We start from the raw sequence: 16,986 nt of genomic DNA, 5'->3' as shown, positions 1-16,986 counted from the left end.
AGAAGAAAGAGAAAGAAAGTAAATGTGCATAACATAAAAACAGATCCATAGAATCCAAATGGTCGTGCAAATTAGTGTCGATTTATAGCAAAAACGATGAGCCAATTCTAATTATGGTTCATAAATCAATAAAGGTTCTTCAGTTCAACCGTGCAAAATATGCACATTCATCTTGAAGGCCAACAAAATAGACGAACAGACGATGTACTGTACGTTAAAAGCTTCACTCGCATAAATCAAATGTAAGTCTCTATCTACATAAATTTGGACTTCACCACTCACCAGAACAGACTTGAATGTGCCAAAAACCAGAAAATTTCTTTCAACAAGATAACTAAGAATGCAAATTTGGTCTAAAATGTAATGATAACAAGTATTAAGATAACAAGATTAAGATACTTGTGGACAACAAAGAATAAGATAACAATTAAATCCTAGGATACCTACAAGAGTTTCCCTAAATTCAAAAACACTTTTTTTTATGATACCTACTCCTTTAATTTAAGATTTTTTTAGCGATGTAGCTCTCTCTCACGTGAAACTATAATAACTTCGAGAAATAAGAAATTGGACACGAAGTTATTTTGTAGGACATCATATGGAATTAAAAGTACATATCTTAAGATACATCCTAAATGATGATACCATTAAGAAAATCCGAGAATCACAATATATTCACATCCAAAATAGTCAGTGCACGAAACATTGCAACTATGTCGAGTTCGAAGGAGTCCTTTGCGGGGATTCTACTGACTAGTTCAGTGACTTCCTTGTACTTTGTCCGAGAGAACAATTCTTGGAACCGTTGGACAACCTGACGTATGAAAACGATGAAGAACATGTAAACTGTGATGCCCAAAGAAAATATATAGCATGACATACAACATTCATGACCATGATCACTGTGAATCACTTACTCGGACAGTTAAAATCTTGGTTTCTTTGTTACTTTTGTGTTTTCTTATGAAATATCTAGTTGAACACTTAGCTAAAGTTTCAATTAAACGTGTGCTACCATTATAATACCTATATCATTTCTCCCATGTGAGAAGGCGGACACACTTCTCACAAATGATGCCAATAGAAGTTCTACTTCTTAACCAAAAAAGGGGCTGGTTGTACTTTAGACACTATATAAAGGTCTGCAAACCCTAGATTCTCTTGTCTTCTCTTTATGAACTCAAGTAATATAACAAATCAATTCCATGTTCCATAGCATAAAGTATATAACAATGAATCTCGATCGATGAATACAAACAAGCATAGTTCTGGCAATTTCAAATTATGAGCAGTGAACCATTATTGATTTTAACCATGACAAGTTAAATGTTTAATTTTAAACACCTCGTTGGATACTTACTAGAATAACCGATCCATTATAGCACGCGGGCACAGGTGTCTAATGGATTTTGAAATAAATAGTTTGAAATATAGGGTAAGAAACTTTTCTCTCTCGACAACTCTATGAGAATAACTTCTGCAAAGCTCATTAGTCTGCTAAAGTGACGTTGGTTTATACCCGCCAATCATTTGTGAGAAACCCAATATATAATTATTAGTCTGCTAAAGTGACGTTGTATTCAACCCGCTAATCAGACTGCTGGAAACACGATACGAGACCCAATCCCAAATATTTATTAAGAAATAAACAACTGAAAATAGTTTTTACTTTAGTAAGCATCCTTTCTGAGAAAGACCCTAGTAAAGCTCTGATATACCAAATGTCAGATTCACCAAATTGGGAAAGGCAATGTGTATCAATTACCCTCCACCTTCTATAAAGTAACTTTTTTCATTGGTAATTTACTAATTCACTTATTTAACATTTACAATAAATTTAACTAAAAAAAGTTACGAACAATATTTCAAGTTGCCCCTCCCCATGTCTAAGCAAGCCAGTTGAATACAACAATACATTCCCTTTCCACGATCTGCAATCACATATCACACACTTGATGCATGTAAACTAGCATCATGCCATCATAGAGGTGCAAGATCGCACACACACACACACGCGCATGCACATACACCAAACTAGATAAACTATGCTACCCAGTAGTGTGAATATCAAGTGCTCATGCAATACAATAAAAGTGAGGATAGAAATTATTTAATCTACTATTATAACAGAGAATAATTGAATTGAAACTAACAAAAGATGACAGAAAAAGCATACCTTAGGGGGTTTAAAAGGATAATCAGGTGGGAAATGAATGGTAACTAGAAACGCCTCCTGCATAAGGGCTGTCAGGAAGGCCCATTATAGTCGCTTGCCAATGGAACATATCTTCAGCTACAGGACCTGTGGAAATCAGGATGTTAATTTCATAAAATCAAGTAGTTGTAGATAACACAAACTATAGGATTGAATATCCCAATAGTAGTTGCCTGGCTGAATCTATCATTCTTATGAATTATGCTAGTGAAAAACATTCACGTCAAAGTTTCATATATGCCTAAGTTCCTACTAAAATCATTTATGGAACGGTCCCTAATCAAATAGTACGTGCCTGGTTGAATACCATATGACTGCTGATGAACTACTACACATGAGTAACATCCAACAAACATATTGCCAAGTCATGACAACTCAAAACTCTAACAGCAAAACAACAAAAGCTCAAGCTCATGACATGATACGTTTATGTAAATTAACTGCTAGCAGGTCTATGATATCAACTCACACAAACTTTTCTAAGCTAGCTGGCGTATTGATTAAACGACAACAACGGAACCACAATAATTACTTAAAGCCATTTCACCAAAAACTATTATTACATTGGTAAAACAAGACAATATAGTAATAATTATGTTTGCATATAACAATATACAAAATAAACTATATATATACCAGCACTGCATGACGTGGGAGGGTCCTTCTGCAAATCCTTAAGTTCCTTCAAAATCCTTTTGGATGCCATCATCGGAATAAATTAACCCTCCTAAACCAAAGTGTATAACACAAACACCTGTGATAAGAGCCCAAAACTGTAGTTTTAACCCCTTAACAATCATACTTTTAGACCAATTATGTGAGTAATAAATAAGAGTTAACACTGATTACGTGTTTTTATGCATTTCAGGCAGTAAAGTCCATTATGTGCAGAAATATGCCACTTTAGCGAGATAAATGAGCAAAGGTTGGTTGCTAAAGAGTTCTGTGATTAAAGGTCAATTTTCAAGAAGACAAAGCCTTTGTAAAGCCCGGTCAAAAGATGAAAAGTCAAAGTCCACGCGGGCAGAAACAGTGCACAAAGTCAGCAGAACTTTCGAAGACCATATCTTTGGACTTAGACCTCGGAATTGGGCCTACCTTACGTCAAAACGACCGGCTCGGAAAGAGCTTTCCAATGGTTTAAGCCTTGACCCAATCAGAGGAGTAGAAGTGGACGAAAATTCTGTTGAAGCTAAACCTAGCTGAAGAGCCCTTTTCGGACTAAAATAATTGGGTTTTGGGCCCGATTTTCCGGCCCAAAACATGGCTCCAAGCCCATGCACGATTTTTGGATCTGAAGCATATAAAAAACAAAAGCTTAGCTCTTTGTTAATGATAGCTAATTAGACCTAAACTATAGATAATTCTAGATCTAGTTTTAATTGTTTTTAATTAAGTTAGTTTCAATTCAATTCTTGTTTTAGATTAAACTCTTAAATCATCGTTCTTCATCATTAGATAAATAAAATAGTAGATTCTTGTTCATTTCGATTTTTTGTCATTTACAATTATTTAATTAGATCTAAATTCCTTTATTACTTGTTATTCATTTCCTAGTTATTACCTAAGATTTCAATTAATGTTTAGACAAATTACATAAAGATAGAATTTTTATATGATGTCTAGTTTTAATTCAATGGGAAATAATAGTTGCATGAATTAAGGCTAAACCTCCATTAGAGGGGTTGAAGAAGCCTTGATGAAGCTTGATCTTTGTTAAACTTAGAAATCGTCGTGATAATTATTCCACTCTAGAAACAATTAATTCACCATGAGAATGGGTTTAATCGCTCACATGCTAGTTATGAATTGGTAGAAATGCCATGTAGGGATTATAATTACTATTTTGATATGTGAAGCATTCAATTTGGATCACGACGAGTCTTTGTTAGTAGGATTAAGTCGAGTTAAGGTGGATTTAATTCCCTTTAATTCTTTATCTAGATTCAAACCCTTAGCATTCTCTCATTTCGTTATTCGTAACTTGTTAATTGAATTCACCTTGTAGTATAGAATTCCCCTCGTAAATCTCTCACTAGACTTATGATTGATTAGTTGATACGAAACCATCGCATGCTAAAGAAATAGGAGTGGAACGAACTTCCTACTTCACTATATCTTAATTTGATTGAGAGTAGAAAAATATCTTTGATAAATCTAGTAACAAAGCTGTTTTAGTTTTACTTACGTTTTGAGTTTTATCATTCATTTCGTAGGTAAACTATCATCATTTAATTTATCAAATGGCGCCGCTGCCATCTTAGTTCCCTTTAGCATTGGTTTCATAATATAATTAGTCATTTTTAAGTCCCATTAAACCCACCCACCCTTGTTTGATTCATACTGTGGTTGTCCGTTTCAGCATTGAAAAGTTCCTCGAAAAATTACACGGAGCGCACCTACGCCCAAACGGAGCGCACCTGGAACCCTGAGCGCGACTTGCACCCAAACCGAGCGCGACCCGTGCTCAAACACTGTAACTTGAACTTACACGGAGCGCACCTGCGCCCAAACAGAGCGCACCTGCGTCCTCTGCTGAAATTGTCCGATTTCCCCAGGTTTGTTTCAAACTTTCCATTTCTTCAAGTTTTTAGTGTTCTAACTTGTTATACACACTGATCACGCGTAAACAAGACGCTATTCGTAAGCGAAGCAAGGAGACATTCAGGTACTCTTTTCTTCCACACCTCGCATCTCCAGTTAGAGGTTTATACTAGTATATCAAGATTGTTTGGAGTGTTATCGTGTTTAGACTTAGACTTGCATGAGATTAAGGTCTGGCCAGAGAAAAACACTGAACGAAATTAACCGTCAACATCAACAAACACGTCTATCTAGTATACCAATCATTACACCTCTAGCTACTATTCCACACACCACACTTGACATAATGGCTGAAGAAAAAGAGACTCCTCTCTCCGACTTTTACAAAGCCTTGAGTGATAGCCCTAAATCTTGCATCGTTCTAGCAGACCCAGTGGGGGATTTTCGAATCCCCCCAAACATATTTAATTTGTTACCCGTTTTTCATGGTTTAGACCATGAAAAACCTTATCAGCACATGCGTAGGATTGAACAAGTCCTTACAACAGTCCACCATCCTACGGTTGGTGCGGAACAAATTAAACTGAGGGTATTTCCCTTCACCTTAGCCGATAAGGCGGCGTCTTGGTTAACTGCCCAAGCGCCTAATTCTGTGGACTCGTGGGCTGAACTTGTTCAAATTTGTTTATGGAACATTTTACCCACCCCTAAAGGCGGATCGCGATGCTTTCCAAGATTCATTTCTTTTCGACAAAATCCTCATGAATCATTTTTGAGGCTTGGAATCGTTTCACCGATCTCCTTATAGATTGTCCACATCATAACCTAGCGAAAAGACACGTTAGTTCATGCCTTTTCAAAGGACTTCTACACCACCATAAAGAAGTCCTTGACATAATGAATGGGGGTAGTTTCCTAAGTAAAGGAGCCTCGGGAGGCTTACAAATTTTTAGAAGATCAAACTAAAGCTTAATAATAATTGGGGGGTAGTGATGATATCCCCCACTCGCTAGTTCTGCTTCAATAGTTAAGGCCGGCGGTATGTTTGAGATGAAACCTGATCCAGAACTTAAAAATTTAATCGAATCTCTAATTAAAAAGGTAGAGGCTATTTCTGTTCAACAAAAGCGTATCCCCGTCTTGAATGTCAACTCCAACCCATGTAATTTCTGTTTGAGTCCTGAGCACCCTGACTCCTATTGTCCTCTCGCCTATGAACAACAACAATCAGAGCAAGATAATGTTTGCTCCATTAATAGCTATCCTATTCCTAATGCCCCATGGAAACAATATCCCAACTTTAGTTGGCGAAACAATCAACAAGTTACACCTCCAGGGTTTAATAACCAAAATGTTAGGCAAGCAAACAATTATAACCAAGCTCCACCTAAACAAGGACAAGGTCAGGGGAATTATAATAATTATAACAACCAAGCACAACCACGACAAGGTCAGGGTAATTATAATAGTTATAATACCAATAGAGGTATCGTTCCGATTAACAATAATAACTATCACACCCCGCCCATAAATAATCAACGTGAGATAGTTCCAATCGCACCACCTGTGACTACTACACCTACACAACCGGATCGTTTCGACACCTTTATACAGGTTACCCAACAACTTTTCCAATCAATGACTCAATCGAACCAACAGATCTTACAATCCATAAATCAGGGCATACAACAGTTAGCCCAACCAAAAGGCGTGTTTCCAGGCCAAGCAATATCAAACCCTAAAACAGCAAACACAGCCTTTGAGATAAACGGTAATACTAGTATGGAAACTACAACCATAGGTGAGCTAAATACCATCACCACTCTCCGTTCTGGTAAAGTGGTTGATAACAAAGTAACTATGCCTATAGTTAGCCCACCAGTAGTCCCTACACCGGATATCGAACTAGATACCGAAATAGAAACTGAATAGCCTACCACTGTAGAGGTACCAGTTAAACCACAACCTAAGAAACAGATACCCAAGCTTAGACATCCAGTTGAGCCATACGCTAAATATAGAGAGAAACCACCGTTTCCCCAGAAATTAGCCATGCTAACCAGGGATACAAACTTTGAGGAGATTAGGAACGTTTTCAAAAATCTAATGATAAACCTTCCTTTTCTCGAAGCTATTAAAAAGCTACCTAACCACGTTAAGTTTCTTAAGGAGCTGTGCACTACTAGGCAAGACCAACATACCTAAAGACGCCTTTCTAACTGAACAGTTCTCAACTTTATCAGAAAATAATGGAATTGTTAAGTACAAGGACCCTGGTCGTCGTACTGTAAAATGCACCTTAGGAGAATCCCACACGACGACCGCTTTATTAGACCTGGGGGCGAGTGTTAACTTACTCCCGTTTTATATGTATAAACAAATAGGTCTACAAGAAATGCAACCTACAAAAATAACGTTGCAGTTAGCAGACAGGTCTATAAAGTATCCTAAGGGTGTAGTGGAAAACGTGCTTGTTAAGGTTCAGGATTTCTACTATCCTGCAGATTTTATTATTATCCTCGACGTGAAAGTCGCTAACGACTGTACCGATCATCTTAGAAGCCCCCTTCTGGCAACTGCCAATGCGCTTATAAATTGCCGCGATGGTAAGATGTCCTTATCTTTTGGCCATCTTTATGTTGAGGTAAATGTTTTTAAAATGATGAAACAGTTACCAGAATTGTCTATAGATGGGGAGGTTAGCATGATTGAGAGCTTAGCTCAAGATTATTTTAATAACACTATTCCCGAAAACCATATGTATAAATTCCTTTCTTTTGGAATTTCAGATTTTGTAAATGACTCCTACTTAGAGGAAGTCAACACCATCCTTGAGTCCACACCAATTGTAAACCCTTCGGTTGCTCCATATACTGAGTATGAAGACTTGCTACCTAAGCAAGTATTCATTACGCAAGATGAGGACCCTGACGAAACATCTATTGACTTTCCTTCCACCCCGGTGCTTAAACCTCTTCCCCCGAAGTTAAAATATATTCAACTTGATCCGGATGGTAGTCATCTGGTAATTATATCTTCTCTGTTATCTAAGGATGAAGAGACAAGTTTAATCAGGGTGATTAGGGAACATCGGTCTACGATTAGTTGGTCCCTAGCCAACATTAAGGGAATTGACCCTAATGTTTGCACTCATCGTATCCATTTAGAGGATAATGCGAAGACTTCTCGCAAACCTCAGCGTCGCTTGAACCCTGCCATGAAAGAGGTGGTTAGGAAAGAAGTCTTACGATTACTCGATGCGGGTATCATATACCCAATCTCCGATAGCGAATGGGTAAGTCCCATTCATGTAGTTCCTAAGAAATCACATAATGCTAAGGGTGACTATGTTTTCACACAAGGTCCTATGAAATGGAGAATCTGTATTGATTACAGACGTTTAAATGCTATGACACGAAAGGATCACTTTCCTTTACCTTTTATAGATCAGATGCTCGAACGTCTAGCTGGTCATGCTTTTTATTATTTTCTGGATGGCTACTCTGGCTATTTTCAGATTATTATTGATATTGATGATCAAGAAAAGACTACATTCACATGTCCCTTTGGAACACATGCCTATAAACGAATGCCTTTTGGCCTTTGTAATGCTCCTAGTACCTTCCAGCGGTGTATGCTTCATATATTTAGTGACATGGTAGAGCGCTTTATGGAAGTTTTCATGGATGATTTTTCTATCTATGGAGACTCCTTCACAGATTGCTTGTCTAACCTGTCTAAGGTTTTGACACGGTGTGAAGAAAAGAGCCTCGTTTTAAATTGGGAAAAGTGTCATTTCATGGTGAAAAAGGGCATAGTACTAGGTCATATTGTATCTAGTGATGGCATCGAAGTAGATAAGGCCAAACTAGATAAGATAGCGACTCTACCTATACCACCAATTTGTCCGTGATATTAGAGCATTTCTAGGCCATGCCCGGGTTTTATAGGCTTTATTAAAGATTTTCGAAAATAGCTAGGCCTTTAACTAATCTGCTTTTAAAGGATGCCATCTTTGATTTTAATTTTAACCGTAAGCAGACTTTTGAAACTTTAAAAGCCGCCTAACCTCTGCACCAATTATCTGACCTCCCGATTGGTCTAAACCTTTCGAACTCATGTGTGATGCTAGTGATTATGCGGTTGGTGCCGTCTTGGGACGTAAAACTAGATAATAAGTCCACTGTTATTTATTATGCTAGTAAAACCTTAAACGATGCTCAATGAAATTATACAACTACTGAAAAAGAATTCTTAGTGTCATTTATGCTTTAGATAAGTTTCGTCCTTATTTGGTTGGTTCTAAAACTTTAGTTTACACGGACCATGTAGCCTTTAGGTACCTTCTTGCAAAGAAGGATGCTAAGCAGAGATTAATCCGATGGATTCTTCTCTTGCAAGAGTTCACATTAGAAATAAAGGACAAAAGAGGGGTCGAAAATGTAGTTGCCAACCACTTATCTAGACTTACAAACGACGATGATAGTGATTCTGAGTCCATATCGGACTCTTTTTCTGATGAACATCTGTATGCTATTTTTTCAGCACCTTGGTATGCTAACATTGTAAATTATTTAGCGGCTGATGTTATTTCTTATAATTGGTCAAGAAATGAACATAAGAAGTTCTTGGCCAGAGTTAAGTTATACTACTGGGATGAGCCCTACCTTTTTAAGTATTGTGTGGATCAGATTATTCGTCGTTGTATTCCCCAGTGGGAATATAATGAAGTTCTATCGTTCTGCCATGACAAAGAGTGTGGTGTCCATTTTAGTGGAATGAAAACAGCCGCTAAAGTTCTTCAATGTGGATTTTATTGGCCTACCCTTTTTAAGGATGCCCAAGTGCATTGCAAGACGTGTATTCGTTGCCAACAACTTGGGCGAATCACGAAGCGTAATATGATGCCATTAAACCCAATCATGATAGTAGAAATTTTTGATGTTTGGGGCATTAATTTCATGGGTCCCTTTCCTGTTTCCCACGGTTTCATTTATATTCTAGTTGCCGTGGACTACGTGTTTAAATGGATAGAGGCTATGGCTTGCCGTAGCAATGACCATAAGACAATGGTAATTTTTTTATTAAGGAGTACATTTTCTGTTGTTTTGGCATTCCTAAAGCCATCATTAGTGATGGTGGAACACATTTTTGCAACAGAGTTGTTGCATCCCTAGAGAAAAAGTATGGAGTTACACACAAAGTAGCAACTCCTTATCATCCATAAACTAGCGGACAAGTAGAAGTTTCTAATAGGAAATCAAAAAAGATTTTAGAAACAACAGTAAAATCGATAGGAAAGACTAGTCAAGCGTGCCTATCGGATGCCTTATGGGATATAGGATGGCTTTCAAAACTCCTATAGGTATGTCTCCCTTTAGACTTGTATTTGGGAAACCATGTCATTTGCCCGTTGAATTAGAGCACACCATGCGCGGCGCTATAAAAAGCCTTAACTTCAATATTGATGAGGCGGTGTCAAACGCAAGTTGCAATTGAATGAGCTTGAAGAAATCCGTGGCGATTCTTACGATCTCGCTGAAGGATTATAAAGCTAACATGAAACGTGTTCATGATAAGCAAATCTTGCGCAAAAAGAGTTTGTGGTTGGTCAAAAGGTTTTGCTTTATAACTCCCGCCTACATATTTTCCCTGTGGAAACTAAAACCCGTTGGTCCGGTCCTTTTTAAGTTATGAAGTCACCCCTTACGGGCAATCACCTTGGTAAATCCAAGGACAACAAGTACCTTTCAAGTTAATGGTCAACGGTTAAAACATTTTCACGAACTTCTGGCCCCTGATGTAGAGGAAGTCCTTTTACTGGACCCTGTCTATGAGGATTGACCTTTGTCATTTAGTGTACTTCCTTTCACTTCCATATAGTGGTAAGTGCACCATTAAGGTAACCGGGCCCTCCTTATGGAGTGTGTGGCTGTAAGTACCGGATCCTAAGTTCACGTTTCACATAATTCAAGTTTTCCACTTTTGCATGTTTTCTCTGTTTTTGAGTCATGTTCCTCTATGGGGTGAATTATGTATTTATTGTTTTTCGTTTTTCTTATAATAAACTAATAAAAAAAAATAATAAAAAAATTTTAAAAAAAAATTCTAAAATCATAGAAATAGCAATCCAACAAGTCTTGGGAATCTGACTTTAAACGACCCACGTTTAAAACAAATTTTGTGTTTAAAAATTTGTTTGGGGGTGGGCAGTCGGTCTTTCCATCCGGATTGCTCGAACTTTCCATTTGTGTTGCTTAGGCCCATTAGTCGTAGTTCATTCGGGTTGACGTTATCTATAACTTAGATTTCCTTCGTTCGCATAACTTACGTCACACACACACTTTGAGGCATTTTTCCACCTTCTTATACGTCACCCATGGCTGGAATTGAGTCTTTTATGGATCATTGGATTGGAAATTCTCTACTGATCATTTCTATAACTCATTCGCCAAAATCGAAACAGTAATGAAGCGACAAATTGAATTTGAAATTGCGCGAAATATCGAAAAAATTCGAAAAATTCGAATTAGGCTTGGACCCAACTTCAAGACCGCTTAGGCGCGACTGCGCCCTTTGTTTCCACCAACAGTCGTGTTTCCTTTTCCATCTCGCCAGTTAACAAGGTTTAAAGGAAACCTAACAACCAAAAAAAAGAAAAAAAAAAAAAAAGAGAAAAACAAACACCTATTTACACCATGCCCATTGTTAACCACCAGCCCGAGTTCTCTCAAACAAATTTCCCAAACCACCGAAAACAGCTGCCAATTCAAGCTTTCAACCTGCCACTGTACCCACAATCACCACCACCATTGTTTTTAGTTGTTTTTCATCAAACTCGTCTCCTCCACCGTCTACAAAACCATTGTTTGTTTCAAAAACTTCAATGGCGCTACGACGAAGAATTTTGCGAGAGCACGCATTTGCTGCCGACCGCTTCACGCCATTTTACGACGCGGAGATGATTAGGAGGGATTGGAATGGACTGTGGTACTCGACTGAGGAGTTCTATCACTATGATTTGGTAAAACAGTTTTATAAGAAGCGAGAATTGGAGGGGATAGGATTTTCATTAAGGTAGTAGGAACGAGGAGGAAGTAACAGAGGCGGTTGTCGAAAGTTTGTTAGGCGTTTTGCCTCGAAGTAACCTAGAAGCCACCATTCAGGAATCGCAATATACTGGAGTTCCTGCTTTGATGAAAGATACTGTCGTAGAGGGTGAATACAATACGAGTTCTCATTGCTTCCGCCAGTCAAGTCTGAGAACCAACCAACCGACCGTGAGCTCGCTGGATTGGTGGTAGAACGCCCCTCGGGGAAAGAAAAAGTCAGCAATATCGGTCTGCAATGTCTGCACGTTCTCTAGATTTTGCAAACGAATAAGTATAATTTCTGCATCCTCGATTTAATTTTTAATGTGATTAGAGGAGTGGGAAAGAGCATTGCGCCTCTTCCCGTATTGATCACTAAGATCTTGCTCTCATTTAGAGCTGTCGCAAAATCTGCTCCTATTAAGATCAAATTGCATTCTAATGCAAGTATTTATACAGATTGCATCCAAGAGACTTGGCCGTTGTCTGAAGGAAATGTAGTTGAGTTGGCAGATGAAATGGAAGATATGACATGTCTGGATGAAAATGCATTAAATAGTTGTAATTCTAATTTAGAATGCATGCAAGTGTTGCAAACTGGCTTGCGTTGCGTTTATGGTATTTGTGAAGATATACGAAATAGATAGATTGTAGTTCAAAATAAACAAACGAACCTTCAGACGAGAGTTGAAATGCTCGAAAGGGGTCAGGAAGATATCTTGTCTAACATGGAGACTATCCACCAAAGATCACCAAGCCCAAGATGCTTCAGGGTGAGATGGAAGGAAGTAGCTTGTTCGAATAGAGATGCTACGACGCATGCCACCCTTGGAGGATTCTATTTCAGCCGAGTCTAAGAGGCATGAGCGTCGTCGCCGAAGGACAGATGGCTCAAGCCATTCTTCATCCCAGGACCAATCTCCATCTCAGGGTCCATCTTCATCACATGGCTAGGTGTTCACAATCAGTTTGTGTTCGCTATTATTTCATTGTTTTTATTGTTTTATTAGTTGGATTTTAATTCAGTTGTTAAATTTAAATATTAATGTGTTTGTTTTATGTTGTTTGGATTAATTTTTTTTTAATATAATTGGTTATTTTCGAATTGTGCGTGTTTTTATCATTAATCCCACCTTCCCGAATTGTTTGGGGGTGGTAATATTTATACCGAGCATAATTCGTTATACGATCAACTTCTGTAAAGTTGTCTTGGAGTAAAGGTTGAGAAATTGGCCGATATCGGCATATCTATGATTATGTGTGGTGGTAGCATGAAATCTAGGAGAGTTTAGAAGTTACTATTCTAAATCCAGTATAAAAGATACCGGGGTTGTTATAAAATTAAAAATATGGTTTGTTTCCGTTTTCGGGTTTGGAAATTTTCTATTTCTGGAAATTGCCTTAAACAATTTGGCAACTTGCCAATTCGTTTTGGAAGCTCATAACCTATTTAAACTTCCTTCATTCTACACTCATAACCCACACTACACCCCACCATCATCTCTCACCTTTCACTCCAAGCTTTTCCTTCTTTTTCCTTGTAAACTTCTGCTTCAGCACTTACGAGCGCACCTGCGCCCTAGACACTGTCATACATTTTACTCAGAGCACACCTGCGCCCAAGTTGAGCGCGACTTGCGCCAAACATTGTAAATCCAAAAACACCCGAGCGCACCTGAGCCCAAATGGAGCGCAACTGCGCCTTGCCTTCCGTAAACACGAAAATTTCCAATTTTCTGATGGTTGTTCCAGGATTTTTGGAGCTGTTCCAAAGAGTAGTTGAGATGACATCTCCTATAGTCATACCTGAACAGTCTTTCGAAGACGTGTTGGGAACCGAGACCTATGGACATTGGTTCTCAAACAGGATCCGCGCAGATTAGGATGGCGCCATCTACGGTAAGTGATGACGATTCATATTCAAAGACAACTTACCGCTTATTTCTATGACCAAGTTAGTTTCTATTGTAATCGGGATGGAGAACAAAATTCTCCGTCGTGAGTCGATGACACGACACTAGAATTCAATAAATATGTGGTAGCTTTAGTTTTGGGATTACCAATACCGATCCCCATCCACACATGGGGATATATGACCGATAATGCATACCTTTATGATTATACATATTTCCATGAGTATTATGGGGAGGAGTATTTCGAGTAATGGACCGTGGGCGATATAGCATTGCCCTTGGTAGCTGTCCTTAAACGTAGGCACCACCATGTTATTCATCCCGATGAATATTTTGGGGAATAGCCAGTTCAAACAAAACGATACACTGGTGACATTTTCCTCGCTTTAGAATGAGGGGACGTCGCCCGATATGACATTCCCCGAGTTTTAGTCGCTAGTCTTAAGAGAGCCCAAAGCATGAGGTGTAAGTATCTTCTTATGCCTGTTTTGGTAAGCCGCATCATGCGTAGTTGTTTACCTGTATTCTATGCCCAATTCACAGATTGGAGAAGGGTTGAAGTCATGAGACCCACCAATTGGGTGGTTCATTCATTGCAAATTATGACTTGGCCGGGATGGCAGGTGCAACCTCATTTGGTCGCCCCATACATCCCATCAGACATAATAACACTTAACATGTTAGCATTAGTAGATGATAAATGGCGGCAAGCTTGGCAAGTTATAATGGCCTGGTAGGATGCGAAGGAACCTCATCTCTTTGATGAGGAGGAGGATGCTTAAGCAGGAGATAAGGTAAGTTTTTAATTTTGTTATTGTCTGCTTATGTCCCAAGCAATTTAATTCTGTTAACCCCATAACGGGTGGAACTCTTATAGAGTTGCGTTAGTTTTCTTTCCTATATTCGTATGTTCTACCCTTGTTTTGCATATGTTCTAGAATTTCACGCGTTTCCATGGTATTTTCCTACCCTCGTTATTTAAAATACTTTGAGGACAAAGCATGCATTTTTGTTTGTGGGGCATAGAAACACGTGTAATTAAGGCATCTGTTAGGATATAGATATGTATAATATGCACTTGTTTTCTAGTTAAAATTTTAAAAAATTCAAAAATATAAATAAATAAGTTTATGCTATACACTTAGGAATATTGGTATTGTTTTCTTTCTCTATGCTTTTAATAATCTAGAAGTCTCACGTAGCTTTTGCATTAGAATAATTGTTAGAAACTTAGGTTAATATGTAGGTAATAATCTTTGCATCTATCTATAAATATATTACATGAGTATCTATGATTGTTAGTTGATAAGTTTATGAAATCTAGGCTAGAGTACTTATTCTACAAATCTGTGAGAATATAGCCTAAAGCCTTATATGAGCGAAACATTTGAGAAATGACGAGAGGAGATGTAAAATCTGGATAGAGAAATCACACGTCCACTTGCTTGATCACTATGCCATATCCTAAGCGAGAATTTAGGCCCTCTTTGGATCGATATAGCTAGAAATTCAAACCTATGAATTATTTTCCGCTAGTAAGCCCCTCGAGCCTTTCTTTAGCCTTCCATAAACCACAATTCCTTTACCCCATTACAAAACAAAACAAAATAAAAATTCAACTTACCCAATCTAGAATAAGTCCGAGAATAGAATGAGTGAAGAAAGAAGAAGAGAAAAACCCGTGTAAACAAAAATTAGTTAGTTGCTTCAGAAAAGAAAAGAAGTTTCCATCCAAGGAAAAGAAAAAAAATAGAAATAAATAAAAACCAAAAAAATAGAATAAAAGGGAGTCAAAAAGCCAAAGAAAAGTAAAAGAAAAAATATGGCTAAGGATGGAAACAAAGTGTAGAAGCAAAAGTAAATAACAAGATTTTCTCTAGTTACATAATATGAAGACTCTATTATCTCGGACTTGTCCTTTTTGAATATCCATTTCCTTCCTTCTTAAACCATCTCCTAATCCCAGAACACCTAATAAAGACCTCTAGCTCAATTAGGAATAGGTTAGTGTGATAGTAAGTGGCGGATGTGTTTGATCGACTCGCTTCCTTGTTTGTCATTGAGAGATTGTAAGGTAAAGTGTGCTTTGCTGCATTGCTTTGGAGTAGCTTAAACTTGAGCGGAAAAATCAGAGTAGTTTTTGTCTTGACATTTATCTAAGGACCTACTTAAGGACGCTATTCCGAGTTTTCAGAAACGAACCTGCTAGGCATTTCATAGTATTACTCATAGTATATATATTTGTATCATAGATGATTGATTATTATGCATATATTAGCTTAGGTTTCGACTTGATTATTCTATATTCATTGTTAGTGAGATGTATAGTTAATTTAAAGCATGAATAAGGAAACAATAGTTTTATTTCTTAGTCGTTGTAGTATAGATGAAGTTTGTGAGTACCTTCACTGGAAAACTCTCACGAGGCTACAACTCGTCCACTAGGGAATTCCTAGTGGTTTAAGGCCTTGTTGCATATGGTCAATGCAATCGCACTCAGCGAAATGAGATTAGTTAGAACTCCATTTTTTGGTCACTTATTCTAATTTCTCATATTTGCTTGAAGACAAGCAAAATGTTGTTTGGGGGTGGTTTGATAAGAGCCTAAAACTGTAGTTTTAACCTCTTAACAATCATACTTTTAGACTAATTATGTGAGTAATAAATAAGAGTTAACACTGATCACGTATTTTTATGCATTTCAGGCAGTAAAGTCCATTATGTGCAGAAATGTGCCACTTTAGCGAGATAAAGGAGCAAAGATCGGTTGCTAAGGAGTTCTGTGATTAAAGACCAATTTTCAAGAAGACAAAGCCTCTGTAAATCCCGGTCAAAAGATGAAAAGTCAAAGTCCACGCGGGCAGAAACAGTACACAAAGTCAGCAGAACTTCCGAAGACCATATCTTTGAACTCAGACCTCAGAATTGGGCCTACCTTACGTCAAAACGACCGACTCGGAAAGAGATTTCCAATGGTCCAAGCCTTGACCCAATCAGAGGAGTAAAAGTGGACGAAAAGTTTGTTGAAGCCAAATCCAGCTGAAGAGCCCTTTTCGGACTAAAAGAATTGGGTTTTGGGCCCGATTTTCCGGCCCAAAACATGGCTCCAATCCCATGCACGATTTTTGGATCTGAAGCATATAAAAAACAAAAGCTTAGCTCTTTGTTAATGGTAGCTAATTAGACCTAAACTATAGATAATTCTAGATCTAGTTTTAGTTGT

The 16,986-nt window shown here is 37.9% G+C and overlaps 1 long non-coding RNA gene across 1 annotated transcript; it reads right to left on the bottom strand.

Moving 5' to 3' along the window:
• Positions 1-755: 755 nt before the first annotated feature.
• LOC147487790 (uncharacterized) lies at positions 756-2,969 on the bottom strand. The gene is made up of 3 exons (XR_015202713.1): positions 2,852-2,969; positions 2,177-2,302; positions 756-814 (listed from the first exon to the last, which is right to left on the bottom strand). It is a non-coding gene; the product is annotated as an uncharacterized LOC147487790 (long non-coding RNA).
• Positions 2,970-16,986: the final 14,017 nt, after the last annotated feature.

The sequence above is a fragment of the Coptis chinensis genome, chromosome 7 (genome assembly GCF_015680905.1).
Source record: "Coptis chinensis isolate HL-2020 chromosome 7, ASM1568090v1, whole genome shotgun sequence".
NCBI classification, from domain to species: Eukaryota; Viridiplantae; Streptophyta; class Magnoliopsida; order Ranunculales; family Ranunculaceae; genus Coptis; species Coptis chinensis.
The sequence above is the reverse complement of the archived record's forward strand: the minus strand, read 5'-3'. Positions and strand labels throughout refer to the sequence as shown.